Here is a 23,457-nt window from a genome sequence, read left to right as displayed (position 1 = left end):
TCTAACTTCCATATCTACGAACCTTGACAAGTCGAAGGTTACTACTATAATTCGAATTTCTCTTGATGTGACCTCGATAACTTGAACCTATAGCTCAATGCTTTTACTTGTCATTGTTGCTAATGTGTACTGTAATTGTATCTTATAGACATGAAACACCCCCCCCCCCGCCTCCAAAACAATACGTGTACATTATTTTATTTTTACTAATCATCTTATTTAATAGAGGTTATATAGTCACTTTTAATGAGGAACGAGGAACCTCGGTACCTCGAATTTCTGTTGTGGCCACTCGAACCTTGATTACTTGCAGAACTCGATAATTCGAACTCCCTTCAGCTTCGAGTTATCGAGGTCTCACTGTTCTTAAACACAACATGCTCCTTAGTTTGCAGATAACGTGAAAATATTACCTAAAGCCTCTACTGCTTTGTTGCTATGCAGTTCATATCTAATTTAGTAAGACTTCAACTGTAGTCGTAGGGAAGAAAACGACCTTCTAACAAGCGAACACGTTCTTCGCCTTGTTCACAGCAAAAAAATTCTTATATTAATGTTAATGAACCGAAAATTGCCAACACAATGGTCTTTTACCTTCGCACACAAGGACTCAAGAACTTTTAGAACTTACCGTTTTTGTATAGTATGCGGCACGTATATCGGAATTCCCGGAACGCTTTGAATAGCAAAAAGAAATTACATGAAATCTTTCATGTAACGTTCCATGATTATAACCTTTAGACTAAAAGGATGGGAGGTTTTTAATAGGGACGTCAACGCCGAGGCTATTTGCCCCCGTCACATGTTTCTCTTAAGATGACACCCGAAATATAGGCATAAAGATATCAAAAGTAAGACTACTGAAGAAACGTTTTTAAATTTGATTGTAAACATTTAATTTTCATACTCCCATCTCTACGAAAAAAAAAAAAAAAACTATCCGTTGAAAAGAAAAGAATAGTTTTGAAAATGCTGGTAGCTGTTAGCGAAAATTGGGCGCTCAATAGTATTTTTTAAACGATCTATTAAGAATTTAGAGGTGCAAAACAGTATCTTTGAGACTGTTGATAAAAATTACTTTCACGAGGTTCCTTTACAATATTAAAAGTAAGTTTTATGCTAAAACAAGCAGATGACTGATTAAAAATTGCTAACAACGGAAGAATTATTCAGTGTTTTCTGCCGGACAGGCAGAATTTTGTCATTGTGAATGTGTGTTTTTCTTTTAAATTCAGAATAGAATACAATCATAATTTGCTTTCACTATAATTTATATAGTGGCTGAAAACACTATTACTATCATTAGGGGAAGGAAAATGGGACCGACTGCTCAAAGTCACATTGATACAGTGTTCGTAGGTTTCCTTAAGAAGCCTCATCCCGGCGAAATTAAAATACCGCTAATTTCACAGTAATTATGTGATATCTTCAAATAGATAAAAGATAATTGAAATATGGAACAAGAGCGCCCTAGACAATATTATTTTGCGTGAGGTACCGTTATCGCAAGTCACGTAGTGGCTTTCCGTTTTCAATCGTGTAGAAACGCAAAAATAAATGCCGATTTTCAAAATGGCTCGAAATCGAAAGCTGATACGTGAGTCGTGATAACGGTATCTCATGTAAAATGATATTGTCTAGGGCGCTCTTGTTCCACATTTCGATTATATTTTATCTATTTGAAGATATCACATAATTACTGTAAAATTAGCGATATTTTAATTTCGCCAGGATGAAGTCTCATAAGAAAATTTCCCTCGATTGACACAAAATTTTCTCTTTTCTTATCATTTTTTTCCTAAGCAAGAGCCAACCATATTTGTTTTATTAATTTGCTGTTTGCTTCTATTTTTTTATACTTTTCTTCGACTTCTTTTAAACAAACAAAAAAAAAAAAATACACACAAATACACCTACCCAACAAAAGGAGCAAATTACGCTACTTTGAACACACATACACAAACTATTGCTATTGTATTGCTTCATTTCTGAAGAACAAAGAAAAATTTAAGCATTTATATTGGTCAGTCAGTCTGCGAGAGAATTTCCCTGGATTTTCAATTTTTATCAAAAAATTCCCTTTTTCCCAATTTGCTAAATTTAGCTATGTAATTTAACTAGATTACGGAAATCTCTCTCAAACTATGAACACTGATGTAATGTCCCTCTTCAGCAATGAAACTACATGAGACGGTGCGTACTCGCTAACGTGGAATCAGGACCACATTACTTGACTGGAGTTTTAACATTTCTTTTCAGCATTGTAAACTACTTACTGCTTGAAGTGGAATCAAAACCACATTGATTGATTGAGCATCAATTAATATTTTGATTTCCAGTTGTGATTATGTATCTCTATACGTAAGAAGTCCTGATTAAGTGACTCACTGATCAACACCTAGCCCAAATTACATTAACCTACGTACTTGATATTTCAACAGTACATAGAATTTGAGGCGTAAGTAAGTTACCATATAAAAGGACTTTTAGAAATTGGACATAGAAGTTGAGAAAATAGCGTGAAACACGATAACAGAATGTTTGCGATTTTTAAAAAAAATTTACAGAGTGCTGACCAAAAAGGTGATCTGATAATTATTACAATCAGTTTTTGGTTGCCTTTATTAAATTATTGCAGATTATTAGTGCGAATATACGCGAAATCTATCAACTATCGACCATATATTTACCGTTCGCGGAATACTCGAAAAGAAATTAAAAATACAACTCGCCAGTACATCTAATATTTATTGATTTGAGAAAGGTCTATGACTCGGTTAGGAAGGAAACATTATACAAGATTCTTATGGAATTTGGTGTTCCAAAATATCTAGTTAGTTTAGTAAAAACGTAATTAAGTGAAACCCAAATTAAAGTCCAAGTAGGGAAACATATATCCACGAGCTATCACGTCGAGAGTGGTCTGAAATAAGGAGATGTGTTGTCTCCATTATTATTCAATTTTGTTCTTGAATACGCTGTAAGAAAAATTGAAGATAACAACCAGTGCCTAGAGCTGAATGGTACTCACAAGACTGTAGTTTATGCTAATGATGTCGATCTGAAAGAAGATTACACGAGGACAATAGCAAGAAATCCTGCGGCTTTATTAAACGCTTGCAAGGTCATTGGTTTAGAAAATGCAGAGGAATTTAGAACTAAATACGGAGAAAACTAAATACATAGAATACTGCAAATTACGGATACGTTAAATTTATCAAATAATATTTTTAAAACAAAGTAATACTTTCAAATATCTAGGATCAACATTAACAGGCGAAAACCATATTCACGATGAAATTAACTGTCGATTAAAAGCAGGGACAGTGGAAATGAAGAAGATGGAGTTGTAATTATAAATTGTCCATATCTCAAAATTTCTTGCGACTAGAGACAAGAAATTTGGTATTTGGATATTTTATATAAAATAATTAACACAGCCCGGATATACTGTATATGCAAAATGCATGTTTATATTAACGTGCAGAAACGTATGGAAAGTAGTTATTTTTGTCTTTCGGACGGACTTGCAAGGATTCATGAGACGCATATGTTAGTGCATATAAGTGCATACTTTGAGTGAATTTTGATGTGCATGCTTATTTCACAAACTTTGCAGGATACTGCACATTTCCGAATTTTATTGCTGCATGCTGCATATTTCAGAGTATACCACAATAAAGCAGGTTATATTTAAAGTAAACCGAATCACTTTGTAAACGCAGATATGGTATAGATTTTTTTAAAAAATGGCGTTGAGTTTGTTGCTCACAATCCTAAATGAATTCACTTACGATTGCTTTCGCATTCGTATTTTTCACGTGCACCAGTGCTGATGTACAAAGGAACTTTTCGATTTAAAAAAAAGTTTCTCACTTATAAACGCAAAGGGTTTACTGAAGAAAACTTAAGGAAGACGTTCATAGTTCACTGCAACAAAGGCCATTAAGATATTGAAAGAATTGAAATTTTGTTTTCTTAGTTATATATATTTCAGTGCATGTGTTAAAATTTAATGCATATTTTAGATATTTTTCGTCAAATTTGCATGCACGTTTCGGGGTTAGTTTGTGCATGGAAATACAGGCTCTAATAATTAAATGTGTGTTTCAATTTTTTTAAATACAGTAATATTTTACCTTTAATGGAAAAGAAAAAACGAAAATGGTTCAGTAAGATGCACATATGAGATCATGAGATATTCGAAATTCGTGGGAGACTTCACGTTCAGACGAAATCTACATGCACGATGCAGAAGTAGCAACGAAAGATATTTACCCCCGTGGAGCCATTTGTTCGTGTAATTATGTTTCAACAATTTGTTCCCTCATTGTTACGCAGCAAAATGTAACGTGTGTACTTCGATTACAGTAAGATATGTGTCGTGTGTTACAAAATGGCTCGAGGTGCTTACTATTTACGCTTCCTTTTAAATTATGTAAACAGAAAGAAAAATACAAACCGAATTCTGAACAATAATCCTTACTATTCCCAAATATAGTATTGAAATACACATTTAGGACTGCGAATAAATAACCAAATGTGACCTAGTAGTAACCATTTCTGTATTATCAAATTTTAATCTTTAAATTTCTATTCCCATGTTTATAATCAATTCTAAACTACGTTTTCTACGCCCCCAAAACATGCATTAACTTAAATTTCTTCTCGAAAAAACTAGGTAAGTGTCAAAGCCATTCAATAATTTCATATATAAAAATGGTCTGGGATTCGCAACATCCAGTCTCCATTAAACATGCCTCCAAAAGTTTCTAACTGCCTTTTACGTCACAAAACCCGTCACGTTTAAAGTAAATTGCAAAGCTATTTTAAAATTTTCGCAATACGTTAGCAACTGTGTATTACACTTCCAGCATTTTGTCGCTGCCTTTATCAGCCAAGGCCAATATGTGATTGATGAAAACAACGACGAAATGCCGAATATACGTTATTTAATATGAGTTAATTATTTCGTAAGATATTGTTATGTATTCACAAACGAAGTTACACCATCTACAGATATTTTGGAGAAATATTTCAATTCAAGCATAGCAAATTTCTTAGTTATCATTTTCCATTTTTTTCTTTTAGTCTAAATGATTTAAATGGGTGATAGCGGGCCGTATTCAATCTGCGAATATAAATGAAAAATATATGATTTGTCTTTTTTTTTTAACTCCATTAGTCATTGTAATATATCTCAATCAAGACTCGACTTTTAAGTTAACTGTGAAACTATTTTCTACAACCTTTTCGCTATCAAACCTATCCTGCAATATTAAAATGAAACAAAGAAGCAGGATACGGAGAATACAAGGATTCATAAAATATATGACTTGCATATTAAGCAAACCATCTATTCATGAGGCCAAGGAAAAAAGCATGGTTCTTATTTTGTCTTGGTCCTCAATGCGTTAAAAAACTTGTTCACTACTGATTTAGAGTAACAGGGGTGAAGTGGACTCTTGTTCAGAATGTATCAGGCCAGGTTATTGTTGTCTGTGCTTCACACATGAAACTATTCGTAAAGAAAAATAGGTGTCAACACATTAGTGCCACAGTGTTTGAGTGCTGAAGTCAAATGATTTTACCGTGGGAGGGTAAAATAAAGATGTGCAAGGTAAGTACATGATCCTCTTCACTCTCAGTTTTGAAGTGAAGTGAATTTTTTAATACCTTCCGGAAAGAACAGCTTTCCATAGCGTACTATGCACATTACGCTTTATAAAGAACTAATGATGAGTTCACTAGCGAAAAGTGCCCATGGTTGAATGCATTTCTAATTGCACGTCGTATACTAATTTAAGGATGCTGAACCCAAGGGAACTGTAGTATTTTTCATTGTATAAGCTTTGCTTTTAACAGACTTTAATCTGATTTAAGAGTCTTCATCCCGGCGAAATTAAAATACCGCTAATTTTACAGTAATTTTGTGATATCTTCAAATAGATAAAAGATAATTGAAATATGGAACAAGAGCGCCCTAGACAATATTATTTTGCGTGAGGTACCGTTATCACTAGTCACCTAGTGGCTTTCCGTTTTCAGCTGTTTAGAAACGCGAAAATAAATGCTGATTTTCAAAATGGCTCGAAATCGAAAGCAGATAAGTGAGTCGTGATAACGGTTTCTCATGTAAAATAATATTGTCTAGTGCGCTCTTGTTCCACAATTCGATTATCTTTTATCTATTTGAAGATATCACATAATTACTGTAAAATTAGCAGTATTTTAATTTCGCCGGGATGAAGACTCTCAAGCAAAATAATTGCATTACGTTAATTGTAAAAATTGTTAACGTGTAACAGTTCCGCCAACTGCCTTCATCTATCTGCCTTCATTAGACATGATAATACAGAGGCAGTGGAAGATTTAGTATATGAGAAAGCGAAAAAATCCATAGTTCCTGATTGGTTACCATAGTCTACTACAATCAAGGCTACTACAGCTAATTCCCTTTTCGCCCCTGTTGACACCATAGACTTTCATATCTTATACCTAGGTCCAATCTAATTTACGAAATAACCTTTACCAATAACTTTTAAAACATTGATACTAAATAAATAATATAATAAAAAAAAACTCTTACACGTTAATAATTTTTACAATAAACGTACATTTGCTCAGCGAATAGTTTAAATCAAATTTCAGTAGAACTATTTTAAAACATAACCGACCATGGAGTCACGAGAAAAATGACCTCAAAATTGGAATCTTTAAAGTTACCACTTATGCCAACAGTAGACCTAATGTGGCCACGCTTGTTTTATTATTATTATTATTATTATTATTATTATTATTATTATTATTATTATTATTATATTTTTGTAATTTCCGACTTTTAGAACAGTGAATGTCTGGTAATCACCATGTTTTAGCGTATACTGATAACGTAAATCAGATAGAGGATGAGAAGAATAGAAAATAAAAATGCGGAGACCTTATTAAACGCTTGCAGGGACATGGGTTTAGAAGTAAATGCAAAGAAAACTAAATATGGAAATTCACCGGGATCGTAATACTGCAAATTATGAATGCGTCAAAATATCAACTAATAATTTCGACAAACTGGACACTTCCAAATATCTAGGATCAATATTAACAGACCAAAATCATATCCACGAAGAAACTAAATGTCTGCTGAAAGCAGAAAATTTGTGTTATTATATCTGTTCAAAATCTTTTGGTGTCGTGAATTCTGTCGAGGAATTTGAAGCTTAAAATATATACAATGATAATCATGTCTGTTGTTCTGTATGGTTGCCAAACACGATCATTTACTCTGAGGGAAGAACGTAGACTGGAAGTATTGGATAATAAAATCCTGAGACGAATATTCTTACCCAGGATGAGTGGGAATGGGAAATGGCAGAAACTTTATAACGCGGAACTGTATGATTTATATCGTTCACCAAACATTGTTAACGTCATCGAGTCTAGGAGGTTCAGGTGGGCAGGTCATGTAGCCAGAATGGAAGAAATTAAGAATGCTTCCAAAGTTTCAACTGAAAGTTTAATCGAAAAACAATTACTAGAGAGACCTAGGTGCAGATGGGAGGACAATATTAAGATGGATCTCGCAGAAATAGGAATACAAAGTAGAAACTGGATTCACTTGGCTAAGGACAGAAGTGAATGGAGAGCTTTTGTGAACGCGGCATTGAACCTCCAGGTTCTATAGGCCATAGAGTTAAGTAGTTAGAATGTCCAAACTTAGTATTTTTCTTTTACCTTCGTAAGTGTTGTGTGAACAGCTACTCGACATTTCTGTGTTACACTGAAAGTGCATTAGATAAACGCAATTTAAAAATTATTTCAGTCTCCTTTTTGAGACACTGGAGTTTACACGGTCTACCCGATGACAATCTCTGCAATGCACATGTCAAAAACTTTCACGTACACATGTTTTATAAATTACGCTTACAAAGTAAGAGAAATAAGAAATCTTATCTGTACCTGCCATATTATTCCCATATTATTATCAGATGGATACTCCTCCTTCGGCACTTGTAACACCAGTATCGAGAAGCCTCTGTATCATGTTCTGCTCCTTGTCACTCTCGCCAAAGGGTGAAACTGAGATATCATTTGATCGCGTGCTTTGGGAATTAGCCACTAGCATGTCTTAACAAAAACAACACAAGAGCATATTACATTTTTACACTTCCTGTCTGATGGTCTGCTCTTTTGTATTGGCGAAAGAACAGAGAATTAGTAAAGAAAACAAGAAAAACGAGCGCAAGGTCGTGTGTCGACCGTACTCGGCACGCGCTTCCTTTGTCAGAGATTTCGCACGCAATCAAGTGAAGTAGCTCGCATGTTTCTCACATCAACAGACTCATCAAAGGCAATTGAGCCTCCAAACGGAAAAGTGCGTTTATCCTCTGACCTTCAACTTGTTTTATGAAATGGGAGGCATTCCACTGAGTAATATACACAAACAAAAATTCTGGTCTAACGGAAATCGCGAAAGTGGTAACTCCAAAAGCGACACACACACACACACACACACACACACACACACATATATATATATATATATATATATATATATATATATATATATATATATATATATATATATATATATATATATATATACACTCATCTTATTGCCCATAAAGGAATGTTACCATATTAAAATTACCGAATGGAAGACATTCAAAAATGCCTGGTTTTTCATTTAAACAAATAGCTGGACTTTAAAAAAAAAAGTCGTATCCTTGTGTTGACAGTGAAGCTAAATTCGTTACATGAACAGAATGATACTCATCCATAGTCCTTGCTTTCAACAAAACAATTGCATTATATTCTTCCAACAACTATTTGTAACATTCTTCATGTCATCATGTGTTTGAAATTACATTTTACATGGGGCCGCGGTGGCTCAGTGGTAGAGCGTTCACCTCTGGTGCTAGGGGTCTGGGGTTCAAACCCTGCTCCCGCCAAGTGAACTTTGTGGTGGACAAACACCGTGTGCGTGGGTTTTCTCGGGGTTCTCCCGTTTCCTCCCACTTTCTTCATTCCACCATTTCATTCATTACTCATCATCACCGTCTCCTTTAGCCTAACCGGCATACCCGTGGGACGTAAAACTCAAAATTTCATTTCATTTTTTTACATTTTACATGTACTACAATGATACCCCTTAAGGTGGATCATAACCCCGAAGTCAATATATATATTAGCTCATTTTCTTAATTACTGCGCAATGAAATGTTACCTACTGTAAATATTGTACTATAAGATAGAGTTATGTTTCAGCTACAACACAAGACACTGATTCATTTGGTTGTATCTCCTGATATTGACAAATGTAACAAATAAAAGAAAATATTTGATTCGTTTTACAATGAGCACACAAGATGGCACTTGCTGTTAGACCTTACTAGAAGTGCTCCGTTTCATGAAATATTTATTTGTATGTGTAAAGTATTTTAAAGTAATGATCTTATTAGGATATAGATATATTGTTTGACCGTTCTTCGTGTTATGTTTCATATATTATATACATATTAATTTACATGTAAGGAAATAGATTTTGAGAAGAAAATTGCGCAGAACGCCATAATGCGTCGTTGCCAAATTTGGACGTTTATTGTACCGTAAGTCAAAAATTTTAAATATTAAAGAAATCAAAATCAAAATAAACTGTATCATATCATAAATTGTGTTATATAAGTTACAAAAGGAATAGCGAATTTGTACCTTAATTAAAGAGTGAAATTAAACTAATGGTTGCAATCTCTTATTGTCACAAATGACAATATTTTATTGATGACTCAATTAGCTTACAATGGTAGTATAGTGTATAGTCTTTTGTAACAATATAATTATTTGACTGTGAACAATCAAGAGTTTTGAGTTCAAAACTAGACATAGTAGGTAAACTTAACTGTATAACAGATAATTTTAGAATCACTCAATGCTAGGCCAATTATAACAGAAATAAGCTAAATATTTAAACATTCAAATCTGCCTGTCACTTTCAGAGACCTCCTAATATCATGTCACATGCAAAATAGACAGTTAAAGTTCTCTGTGTCATACTTTACCTTATTCCATATTTCGCTTGGTCTTGACCGGACAATGGTCTTTCTTGCGGTATTTGTAATTTCGTATAGACCATTCCATTGCGATGCTGGATGCAGGACCCAGAATGCAGAATGATTTTTTACTTGCAAACTTGGTCATTTTATATGGACTATTGTCCTTGTTTGCCTTAATTATTTTTCCTTTTTACTTTGCCAAAAGCCAACATAAAAATTTACAAAATCTTAGGAAAGTCCTAATTACATTTTCTGAAAAATATTGTTGTTATCTAATGATGTACAAATAAGTATTTTTGAACTTTAATTTACCCTGAGGTTTGCTCTCATCTTTTTCGTGATTTTATCCGACTTGTTAATTACTACTGACAAGCAATGTTATTTGACTACAGGTGATTCTTGACTATTTTGCTTCTGCTTCCAACGATTTCTTCATTACAAGTACTGTCCTTTTTTTTTTTTTTTTTTTTTTTAATAATGTTATGCACGTATCCAAAAGTTAAAATATTACAAAAAACTTCGTTCCATTTTCACCTACCAAACTGCCATTATAATTTTTATGAAAAAATGATTTTTTAAATTCTTAGTTTATGGTTTCATTACATTACTGTGGTAGTCACAATAAGAAAATTATTGGATTCTAGCGTTGCAGTTTCAGAAGCGGAACTTAGTTGTGAATTGCGGTAAGGCTCGAAAAGTAATTTCTCCAGTATGTATCCAAGCAGAATTTTATCAGTACTTCCTTTATTATCTGGCATCAGTAAACACTCGACACTATCTGGGAACGCCGCACTATTTAGCATAGCACCGAAAATACCTTGTGATCCACCTTAACTGGCCGTATTAACAGGCTATTACTGTCATTTGTCCACTGAATAAAATACTCTTTCACTTTCTGAGTTACCGCTTAAAGTTGGAACATAACATTGAAAAGTTATAAAAAAGACTGCTGAATATTTGAATGCTGAAAAATTCTCACTACTACTCGCCACGGGTTAAATGTTGATCTACACCTAGGATTGCCACAACTTACGCTTTTCCTGTAAGTTTTACGTTTTTCTGACGCTTTTACGTTATAGGCTTTTACTTCTCCCGTAAAATGATTTCCTCCGTTTTTTTTCTTTCTTTCTTTAATAAGTAAGAAAATTAAGTCCAGAAAAATTGTTCTGGACTTTTAAAAATGTCTTTATATTATTTTATAAGTTTCGTGCAAAACTTCAAAGAAAAGTATTCAATCGAGGAAAGAATAAAAATCGTAAGACCTTCCTTTTTTACTCTCTGGAAAACTTGGCACCCCTTTCTACACCAAAAATAAGTATTGCCAGTCCAGGGTTACACTTTATCAATCAAATCATAACGCAAACTGTTTAAGAATTTCTATCCTTTCTTGTAATTGTTTAAAAAGCAGGGTAAAAGTGGATCTGAAAAGGTCCCCCGTGCCTATCTTCGCCCATTGTAATTTTTTTTTAGAAAATAGGGGGACGCCGTCCCCCCGCATTCCCCCTCACTTTTACAACTGGTTTAAAGACAAAATGCAAAACAAACACAAATCTGACTAAATGTAGGACAATTCGAAGGAGCAGGATACGTCCGTTAGAAAGATTAGCAACACTGTTATAGAAGGAATGACTGAAAAAAAAAAATTACACACAAAATAATATAAGATGTAGGAAAGAAAAACTTCAAAAAATTTCCACCGCCGAAAGCTATTAAGGGCTGAGATCTACGTCTTGTGGAATTCAAACCTCAATTCGAGTTTCTACCCCACGGTAGACCCTCTGCGAATATAACCAAGGGGCACGCTCAAAAAGAGTGTGTGCGTTTGATCACAAAGGATTACCCCTTCTCTAAGAGTTTATCATAATCACGTCGACATAGGAAAGTGGAAAATTCTTCTCATACAAACACTAGATAATAATAATAATAATAAAATACGTTTCTCGTGTTCACTTGTTGGTCTGATTGCGCGGTTGACTATATTGCATAATCCAAACATTAACACTGTATGTACTGTTACGTCATTAGTATGATAATACAACCCATGAGGACACTTTAAGTGCATATGCAAGTACCTTTTTTATCTTTTTTTTTTTCATTTGTTTAACAATGTTATGCTTGGCGTTCTTTTATATATGAAACTTTGAAACGTAGCTTCAGCGGAAAGAAAAAAAATAATTACCAGTTTAAAACATGAACTTCCCGAAAGCGTAGTCCGTAGTAGAGCAACCTACTTCGCTCGGTTCACACTAGTTGAGTAGAATTACACCTACTTGTAGGTAATAGAAGTATTAAATTCTGTTTATTTTTAGGGAAAAGATCTACAAATTATTATTAGCTAACTAACTCTATGGCCTATGGAATCTTGAAGTTCAATACTACATTAACAAAAACTCTCCATTGAATTCTGTTCTTAGCCAACTGGATCCAGTTTCTACTTTGTATTCCTATTTCTGCGAGATCCAACTTATTGATCTTCCATCATCCAACTTATTGCGCCTAGGTCTTCCTAATGGACCTTTTCCGTTTGGATTTTCAGTAAAAACTTTGAAAGCGTTTCTACTTCCTTCCACTCTGGTTCCCCATGAACTGCCCACCTGAGCCTCCTAGGCTTGATAAAAACAAAATTAACGATGTTTGGTAAACGGTATAAGTAATGTGATTCCTCATTATGAGGTTTCCGCTACTCCCCATTCCCGTCCCTCTTGGATCCGAATATTCACCCCAGGACTTTATTTTCAAATACTTTTAGTCTAGTAGAAGTGGAGCTCTTGTTCCACTTTTCGATTATCTTTTATCTATTTGAAGATATCATATAATTACTATAAAATTAGCGATATTTTAATCTCGCCGTGATGAGGCCTTTTAATGAACTTTAAACAGAAGAGTATAAACAATGTAATTCTGAAGCTCGTGAACAGATACAACTAATGTTTAAAACAAAGTAGTGATTACGAGCTCCAGGTACGTAAGAAAATTATTACTTAAAAAAAAAATACGTCTTGTTTTACATTTTAACTAAGCCGTCTTTATTTTTCTGGATGATCCTCGTAATAATACTAAAAGCAAAAGGAAGGACCCCAGCGCCAGCGACATAAATTTCAACAATTTACAAATGAGTTTTCTATGCACTCGGATTGAGACTTGCTCATTCAGTCAGCTACACCATACTCGGATACTAGTCTTATATTATCTTTACGGTGAAGGTGAACAACCTCATCGCGTATAGTATAGTGTTGCATAATGCATATCTTTGCTTGCATTACGGTACTACAAAATGAATTAAATTATAACTAAACGAGGCTATTTGTTATAAGCATTGAATCTGCATACAGGTTTGTTGAGAAGCTGCTATGATAATACGCCCCTACATAATGGCCGATACAACTGCTTCCTGTTCGAATAGCGAAAGAGAGGCGTTACGTAACGGAACTTCTCTCCAACGCGAGGACTCATACAATGATTCAATAACTTTTGATCTGAATAGGCAAACCCACTATGACTTCAACATACGATAACATGATTATTATTATACGCCCAGTTTCATGTATATAGTGAACTAATACTCTCTGGCGCTACACCTCGAGAAGGATTGACCAGACAGATAGTGCAAGTGCAGTTAAGGGTTCCTAGACGTCCCGGATTTACATAATGTCTTCCCAGATATTGTTCGGGACTTCAAATATCCTGGTTTCCCTCCAAAACACAAGTTAATATGATTCATGCCAATGTATATTAAATCTCGTTTTTATTACTAGTCGATGGTCAACTATTAGGAATAATGTACCCCATGCACAGCCAGGAATGTTTGCTGTGAGGGGTCCAAAGTATTTTTGGGAGGCTTTCAATACTGAACCTGTCTTATTTTGCACTCGGAAAGACAGTAAATAATTATTAATTACTGTCACCTATAACTAACTAATTAACTAACTTCATGGCCTATGGAACTCGGAGGTTCAATGCCGCATTTACAAGAACTCTCCATTGTCTTCTATCGTTAGTAAGTTGGATCCAGTAACTACTTTGTATTTCTATTTTTGCGAGATCCATCTTAATATTGTCCTCCCATCTGCACCTGCGTCTTCCTAATGGCTGTTTTCCGATAGGATTTCGCTCAAATGTGGCTCCTAACTTAATACGGTTACGAAAATTCTCCGAATATCACAATAATGATACATTACAGTCATGAACGCCAACGCAGCATTTCTCTTTCTTTCAGAGACGAACAAAAGCCTACATGAATTCTGAGTTTTTGATATACTTAATCAACACAGAGGTTATTAAGGAGTGACTTACTATTAACGTGAACTCCAAACGACGACCGACCCGGATCACAAACCATCATCCAAGATCAACCCTCATAGTACAGGCCTCTCCAATCACCGAAGATGCCCACTTTGGATTTTCGTCAAACTCAAACTCATACTCACGATAGCACTTCGACATCACGCTCACGCTCACAACAACCTTTCGACATCATGCTCATTCGACCTCACGCTCACGTTGTCTAACCAACGACACGCTCACTGGACCTCACACTCACAACATGATTTGGAACTCGGAAGGTGAGGTGGAGTGAGCGCGAGTTTCGAACTCATCAGCGCCGACCTCATGAGTTCGGGCACTTTAGCCCATCACACTAATCAACTCTCCAAACTGGAATCAAGTAGGTCTGTACCACTGGTCTACTTGAAGTTTCAGAATATCTAGTTACCGGTGTACCATCTTTGCTTTGGGCCCATTGATTTACATGGGATATTACTTTCGTGTTTTCTGTGAAAAATAACTGGAATTTCAATGATCTGATGTCGCTGACTGATTCCTTACATCTATTTGAAAACGTCTTTTATTTCGTGAAAATTTAGTAATGAAATTTAATTACCGATAAGTAATAATACATTCATATATAATGCAAATTCATAAAACCAAACAAAGCCACTTGACGTCACAGCACCTTTTGTGGGCCTGAGTCCCTCCAACGCTACCTGTTAGTGACCGGCTGAACACGTCGAGCCTGGCGACGAACACGTTAGCACGTTGCATTGCTCTATCCCTAAAGGCATCAGAAGCTTTCTAGACTTAAGAGTCTTCATCCCGGCGAAATTAAAATACCGCTAATTTTACAGTAATTATGTGATATCTTCAAATAGATAAAAGATAATCGAAATGTGGAACAAGAGCGCCCTAGACAATATTATTTTACATGAGATAAGGTTATCACGACTCACTTATCTGCTTTCGATTTCGAGCCATTTTGAAAATCGGCATTTATTTTCGCGTTTCTAAACAGCTGAAAACGGAAAGCTACTAGGTGACTTGTGATCACAGTACCTCACGCAAAATAATATTGTCTAAGGCGCTCTTGTTTCATATTTCAATTATCTTTTATCTATTTGAAGATATCACATAATTACTGTAAAATTAGCGGTATTTTAATTTCGCCGGGATGAAGACTCTTAATGACTGTCACATCTGAATAAACGTGAATAAACGTAACTCCTCAATTTGCCTCATGACGCTGGGTGGATGCAGAAAATTGAGAAGCATCGACTGGGAATTCAACCCGCAACCATGCGGACGTGAGTCCAATGCTGTAACTAACAGACTACGGTGTACCCTTAATTTAAGTAAACTCAAAAAAGAGAAATCAGTAAAATCACATAATTCAAATTTCAGTTCGTTTTAAAGTTAAAAAATCCCCACAGAAATCAACAAACTAAATACAAAACACCGTTAAAACTAGAGATGGGCAAAACCGGTTTTTATATTTTTTAAAAACTGGAAACCGTTTTTTTAGAAAAACCGATTCGGTTTCCTACAAAAACCGGTTCGGTTTTTCACCGAAACCGGTTTCAGTTTTCTCCAAAACCGGTTGTTTTCTTCAAAACCGGTGAAAACCTAAAACTGGTTCCGGTGAAAAACGTTTTTTTTTTTTTTAAATTTTGAAAACCAGTTTCGGTCTTCCTAAAAACCAAAAGAAAAAACGTTTTTTTCGTGCTCACCACTAGTTAAACACAACTTTTAAATAATCTAACTTGTAGGAGCAAGGGGCTGAAACACATGCATAGAGTTTTAAAAAGACACGTGCGAAACAAATAAAAACATTACAAGCAAAATTTCGACTGCCAACACACACACACAAACACGCTCACACTTTTCAGTTTTAGGATTATATAAACAACACGTTAAACCGTCAAGGCTATTTTCAGTATTCACAACATCCACAGAAGCATGTTTTGAAATCTTTGGAGATTTAGAGAAAAGGGAGAGATTACATAAAACTAACGGAAAACCAGAAAAAGAACTGAGAAAGTCTCAGTTTTATCAGAGAGATTGAACAGTTTTACCTTCATATTATTACAACTTTACAAGGTCTTGATATTATCTTCTGTACATCTTATATACTGGTAACGTACGGTACATGAATGGTCTTAATATTGTAAAATGAGATCTTTCAGTTCAGTTCTTTGAGTTCTTTAGGCTAAGGAATATGGTGATTAAAGCAAATGAGTGATGATGGAATGATAAAGTGGGAGGAAATGGGATTACCCCGAGAAAACCGAAAGATACGATGTTGTTCGAGGATCGAACCTGGAGCCCCATGCACCAGAGGTAAGCGCTCTACCACTGAGCCACTGTGCGCCCCTTAATAGTATTGTTACCTTGTTGCATTAATTAGATATTATTATGAATACTATTAGTATTAACCTAGAACACTGTAATTGGGCAATAGTCTCTTGCATCCTACTTTGAATAAATAAATAAATATACAAGGTAGTTTCATTTTGTGAAGCACATAATGTGTTCTTATATCTAAATACTAAACATGCCACAGTTTTTGACTTTGGAATTTGCAGTACTAAAAGTAACGAAAAGGTCATTCTGAAGGTCAAGGTTATTTGACTACAGTACACAGTCCACTCGTGTGTACACTCATGTCCAAAATTATTGTCACATGTCTACAAATGTTGTTGTAGGAATATAATTTGATAACGAATTCGCCCGGTATTTCTTATAATGTTACTATGTGCTTGTGCATAATCGGCAAAGACATGTATGTGGAAAATTTCATGTCAAAAGAGCAGTGAATAAGAACCATACAACGAAAATAAAACTTTCTTGTCCATTTAGCAACATTTTGTTTTACTCATTCTAATTTTCGTATTTATAATTCTTTTCCTACGAAATTTACTACAAATATTCATTTCCCGATTATGCACATAGTATCAATATTAAAAGTGCCCTGCAAAATCATTATCAAATTATATCGTTACAAGAAGACAGTTGTGAATATGCGACAATCATTTTGGACATGAGTGTACATCCAATTAACATGCCATACGTATGTTGCGACTGATACTTTTAATTGGTTTTCAACAATTCCGATTTTTAAGGCGTTTGGTTCAACAAAACTAGTTTATTTATTCAGTCTGTGTCCGTCTGTCTGGCAGGAAGACAAACAAATACCGAGAATCAGATGATGGATCAACATGAATTCGGACCAGGATGTAAGAGGTCAAAAGTTAGGAATCTATTAAGCTGAGGGAGATGATTCAAACCAGAAGTGGAAGAAATCACCCAGTTCGTTTCAACGTTGAGCACTATAGAGCTAAAACGGTAATAAGTAGCGAAAACCTGTTTTCTGCAATAGATCAAGCGTCCCAAGGATATATTCCATTTCCACTCTAATCTCTCCACTAAAACCGGAAGTAGCAGCAGGGCCGGATTTAGCATTTTGGCGCCCCTAGGCCCAATAATTTTTTCCGCCCCCTAGTCTGGTTAAAGTTACTTTCCTAAAATCCTTTATTAAATAATTATATCAGGCCTACATGTTAATTGCTTAAACACCACTCCACGATGCAATTTCATCATTGCAAGTTTTTTCAGGAATTTACTTGGTTCTGGGCTTAACAAAATACCGTTAATGTATTAACAAAAGATTGGTGAACAACTTTGGTTTTGTTCAATTTAGCCATTTGGGCAAATAATTAAAAAAAACTGTAGTAAAAAAATAAGTAAATAAGTAAAAAAAAAAACAGCCAGTTCTCCCGTGTTTGAGATCAATGTTGTAACGAAGTTGATACATAATGTTGAAAAATAGTTTAACTTTACCAACAATTATTTGTTCCAATGAACTTCAAAATCAGAATGCTTTATTAGCCTGATTTTTTAAATCAATTCAAAAAATATGTTAAGTTATGGCTATTTATTTTTATTTCTAGATATTTTTTATCTTTTTTTCTCTCGGCCGTGCGCCCCCTGGGAGCTTGCGCCCATAGGCCCGGGCCTGCCGGCCCAATTGGGAAATCCGACCCTGAGTAGCAGTCATCTACAGTCACTCCCGGTTTCATATTGATCTACATATAGCAAAAAACAGTGACAGCAACAAACAGATTCTTGGAATCAATTCGGCGTCCTCTAACAGGTTTCTCTTAAGGTGGATCAGCACCCGGAAGTCAGTACAAATTTTAGTTCATTTCCTTAAGTACTGCGTAATGAAACGTTACGTGTTATAAATATTACACTATAAAACAGAATTATATTTCAGCTACAATACAATTTACTGATTCGTTTTAAAATGAGCACACAAGATGGCACTTGCTGTTAGATCTTACTAGATCTGTCCGCAGTTTTGTAAAATGTTTATTTGTACGAGTAAAGTATTTTAAAGTAATGATCTCATTATGAAATACATATATTGTTTGACCGTTTTTCATGTTTTGTTTCTGATTTTGCTTAAATATTAATCTACGTTTAAGGAAATAAAATTTGAGAAGAAACTTGTGTCGAACGCCATAATGCGTCGTTGACAAATTTATAGCACTTACAATAAGGAAATTTCCTGTCTGTAGCGTTGTATTAGTTCGAGAAGCAAGATTTAGCTGTGAATTGTAGTAACGGTTGAAAACAACTACCGCAGAAATCAACCGAACGTGCCAGAAATAAACTACTTCTGGTTTTTAACATTGAACACTGTACAGTATAAATAGTAATAGATAGGAAGAAACTGTTTTTTGGAATTAATTTAGGATTCTAAGAATAGGCACCATGTTCCCTATTAGCCCTTTATTCAAACCAAAAATGGTAAAAATCAACCATTTGCGGTTTTGATGTTGATACTGTAAAGTAAAAACAGTCATCGATAGCAAGAAGCGTTTTCTCGGAACCGTTTTACCATTCTAAAAATAAGTACGAACTTTCCTCTTAGCCCTCTATTCAAACCGGAAGAAGCAGAAAATTAACCACTTCCGGTTTTATCAATTATCATTATAGAGTATAAACGGTATTAGATAGCATGAACTGGTTTCAGCAATCAATTGGTTCCAAGAATATATTTCATCTCATTTTAATCTCTGTACTAAAACAGAAAGAAATAGTAGAGATCGACTATTACTTTCGGTTTCCATATTAATTAACCCTGCACCACTCGCGCGGTGTTAGGTATCAACAACCCTCGCGTAGGGTCACAGTGACCCCACTTTATATTAAACGTATTTTTTGTGTACGAAAAATGTTAATAGCATATTTTTTGTAAGTATTGTACTCTTAACATGATTTAATAGTAGGGTGGCCGGGTCAGAATTGCCAACTGTCTAGGAGACCCAAACAAAAATATCCCTCTGGGGTCATATTTACCCCGCGCGAGGGTTGCAGGGTTAAGATAATATCAATATCATAAATATCAAAATATCATAAACCAAACTCCTTCAGGTGGTTTACACGTGATAGCACTACTAATTATATACATCAGTGGTTCTTAAACTTTCCGATAACGCGGACCCTCTATGCATTCGGAAAGTGATCCGCGGACCCCCTGTGCATTCGGAAAGTGATCCGCGGATCCCCTGTGCATTCGGAAAGTGGTTAGCGGACCCCCTTACAGTGTTATCTAAAATTTCACGTGGTATTGAAAAATATACTAATTAGAATTACCACTGACAAGAAAATCAAGAAAAATATTGCAATAAGTAATTTATTCTAAACATACATTATTGTTTCCTAGTGAACGACATTTCAATTGAAAATAAAGTAACTTTCAAGACTGAAAATCAATGTACTTTTTTTAAAAGGCAATTCACTTGATAAACAATGATCTCAAATGTGGGATCACTAATATGAAGAATGAAATTCTTTTTGTTTTTCCGTAATTGCACTGAAATCTGGAATAAGATTTGTCACCATTAATCTTAGGTCCGATTCCACATTAAGACGATTTCGCTTTCAGGCTTTAATACTGCAAAGAGCAGAAAAGGTCTGTTCACATAAGTAAGTGGTAGGGAAAGACATCAAATGTTGCAATGCCTTTTTAGACAATTCTTCATACTCACAGGGCAGAAATTTAGTAAAGTAGGAAAACATTTAAATTTACAAACGTAAGTATAATTTCTAATTGCTTTCTTTTTAGTAACTGAAAAATACTTCTTGCATAACAGCTGTGAGTTCCATTTTATTATAACACATTTCAATTTTTAGGCGTCGCGGACCCCTTGGCTACGTCCCACGGACCCCCAGGGGCCCGCGTACCCCACTTTGAGAACAACTGAAAATCTTGTATATTTATGAGGCCCCTCTTTCTTTGAGATATTACTGCTAGCTCTGGCATTTCTCGGTTACTCTCACTGTACTTGTATGTATATGGTGTTTGTTACATTTTGAGGCAAAACAAAGAAAGACTGGGGCACAGCGTTTCAGTGCCAGTACGCATACTTCTGGTGCGAACGGTCCCTCATTCTATAGTCAAGCCACCCAAGTTTGTGGTGGACAACATCGTGTCTGTCGTTTTCTCGAAGTTCTTTCGTCTCTTTTCACATTCTCATTCCCCAAAAAGTTTTATAATCACTAACTTTCATATTCACCCGTCTCCTTTAACCTACACGGTATTATCGTGGAACATAAAATTAGAAGTTACACTTCATTTTGCTGATGGTCAAAATCTATACAGGATGGCCCAAAAGTAGGTATACACTCCTGCATTCATCAAATATAAAATTTTAGTTTATAGATTTATTTGCTTCGACCGTTCCGGGTTTAAGTTATAAGTAAGAAGATGTTAAGAACAAATAATAAAGAAATTATGTCTATCTGTTTGATTACAATAAGAAATTATATAAAATACGGTACGGGATTGTATACCTACTTTTGGGCCACCCTGTATACAGTCTTGAACAATCCGCCTCCCAAGGAACTAATATGCAAAAGAAAAATGAAATTAACTTTTTTAGTTTTACGTCCTACGGTTATGCCGGTTAGGCTAAAGGAGACGGTGGTGATGAGAAATGAATGAAATGGTGGAATGAAGAAAGTGGGAAAACCCCGCGAAAACCCACGAACACGGTGATTGTCCACCACAAAGTCCACACGGCGCGGGCTGGGATCGAACCAGGGACCCCAAGCACCGGAGGTGAACGCTCTACCACTGAGCCACCGCGCTCTCCATAATATGCAAAAGAAGAGACAAGACTAATAATTCACTTCTAGTACAGCCCCACTCATGTTTGAAAAACTACCTCTTATGTGTGAGTTCTGGGGAAGAAATAGGTACTGAAAATATGAGTCTCCTTTTTGAAAATGTAATGAAACTAAATATTTCAGTTTAACGTCCAACGATGTATGTCTGTTATGCTAAGGGAGACGATGATTAAAGCAAATGAATGATGATTGGAAGAATTGGTGGAATGAGAAAGTGGGAGGAAACGGAAGTACCAAACGAAAACCCACGAACACGCATGTTGTCAACCACAAACTTACTTAGCCGGGGATAGAACTAGGGACCCCACACACCAGAGCTAAGCGCTCTATCGCTGAGGCACCGGGTGCCCTGTGAGTCGCCTTTTTTCGCAGAATTTCTTTGAATTAATTTTCTTTTCTCAGGTTTAACTTTTTTGAGAATCTATTTCAAAATTAACAATATCCTACTATCAAGTTCCGTAGCAAAACCAGTCCCATAGCCAGCCTGATTTATTATTATGGGGGACAGAAATGAAGACTGAGGGGGTAATGAGAAAGACATCAAAGAACACCACAAAATTGTACACTAATTTATTATTTACAGCACCTGTATTTATTTTTGAATTATCGAAACTGTAAATTTATGTTTCATTTTTGTGTGCTTAATACAAGCTCTTTACGAAGTACTTTGTTTCATATTAATAATTAAAACTGAAGTATTTATTTTTTGAACATTAGAACAAAATTATATTACAGTAATTTTAGATTATATCAATATAAAATAGAAGTATATGTTTTATTCAACGTTTGCACTCAATTTTCTAGCTTTCAAAATAAGCGAACGTTGTGGACTATGATACTGTTGTTTCGAAGCGCATCTGGTATCCTTCGATGCTTGCCATGGTTGCAATAACGGGGTACGGTTTGAAAATCTTGAAATGGGTAAAGGCAATGGAAGATGTTTAGTGCATCTAGCAAGAAACCTATAATTTTACACAGAAATGAGTAGAATTCGCAAAGTTGAATTTAATTGCAAGAATTTCACTGGTATTGATTCAGTTTGAAAATTCTCTTCAGCATTATTTTTAAAGGGGGCGAAAATAATTTTGGGGGCAGTGCCCCTCTAGCCCCTCCCTGACTACGGGCCTGAGCGAAACCATGAAGAATTAATTATCTGTGCGTGCAGCGGTGTACACAAAGGGGACTCGGGGTTTCAATTCCTCCTTGAGCAAGATAATATTTAATTTAGAAATAAATATTAGCTACATACATACATACATACAGTGCGTGTGTGAATTACGCTTGTGCTGAAAGGATGTAAATTTCAGTACTTGAATGCCCCCTTTGACGAGATTCTGCGTACGCCACTATACAGTATATATATGCTATTCGAACTTGGATCTAGTAGGACCAAATTCAAGGTGTATATGCCACTATACACCATTCACACACACTTCAACAGTATATATATACGCCCATAACACTTACGGGATTTAAAAACTAATTTATCAACTATTTCTGAGATCCTACATTAATTTTCATGCATTGTTTTCGCACTTTTTTTTTTATTGACTCATATGGTGTTTGTTCACAGAATATTATTGTCAAACCAAGGCCAATCTAAGTGGGGATCATACTAACGTCAAATTTATCTTACGACCACATTACGTAATCATTTGAATATATTAGAGCAAGCTGATGTTAAACACAAGATGACATTTACAGAGCTATGTCTTAAGTCAAAATTTTCAAAGTACTACTGCACGTTTTACGAGCGTTCTGACTTACAGCGTGTTAACATGACCTAGTATTCTGTACTGACCTTGCAGGTGACGTTTTACATTCACTGTGTAGGTTTTCAATCCTCTCTCCGGTACCTCCAGGAAGCTTTCATCATATTGCGGCATTTCCGCCAATCACTACACTTGTTAATAGCTCCCAAATAGTTTTAAGTTTTCAAGTT

The 23,457-nt window shown here is 35.3% G+C and overlaps 1 protein-coding gene across 2 annotated transcripts in view; it reads right to left on the bottom strand.

Moving 5' to 3' along the window:
• C3G (C3G guanyl-nucleotide exchange factor) overlaps positions 1–23,457 on the bottom strand; it is a 211,415-nt gene that overhangs the window by 156,157 nt on the left and 31,801 nt on the right. Inside the window, exon 1 of one of the 2 annotated variants that reach the window (XM_081764274.1) lies at positions 10,056–12,464. The exons of the other annotated variant lie outside the window; for it this stretch is intronic. The gene's annotated coding sequence lies outside the window, so the exon portion shown is untranslated. Of the gene's footprint in view, positions 1–10,055; positions 12,465–23,457 lie in introns of those variants that run through there. 2 annotated transcript variants of the gene reach the window in all.

This window comes from Thermobia domestica, chromosome 7 (assembly GCF_964235325.1).
Source record: "Thermobia domestica chromosome 7, izTheDome1.hap1.1, whole genome shotgun sequence".
NCBI classification, from domain to species: domain Eukaryota; kingdom Metazoa; phylum Arthropoda; class Insecta; order Zygentoma; family Lepismatidae; genus Thermobia; species Thermobia domestica.
This window is presented reverse-complemented; position numbering and strand designations above follow the sequence as displayed.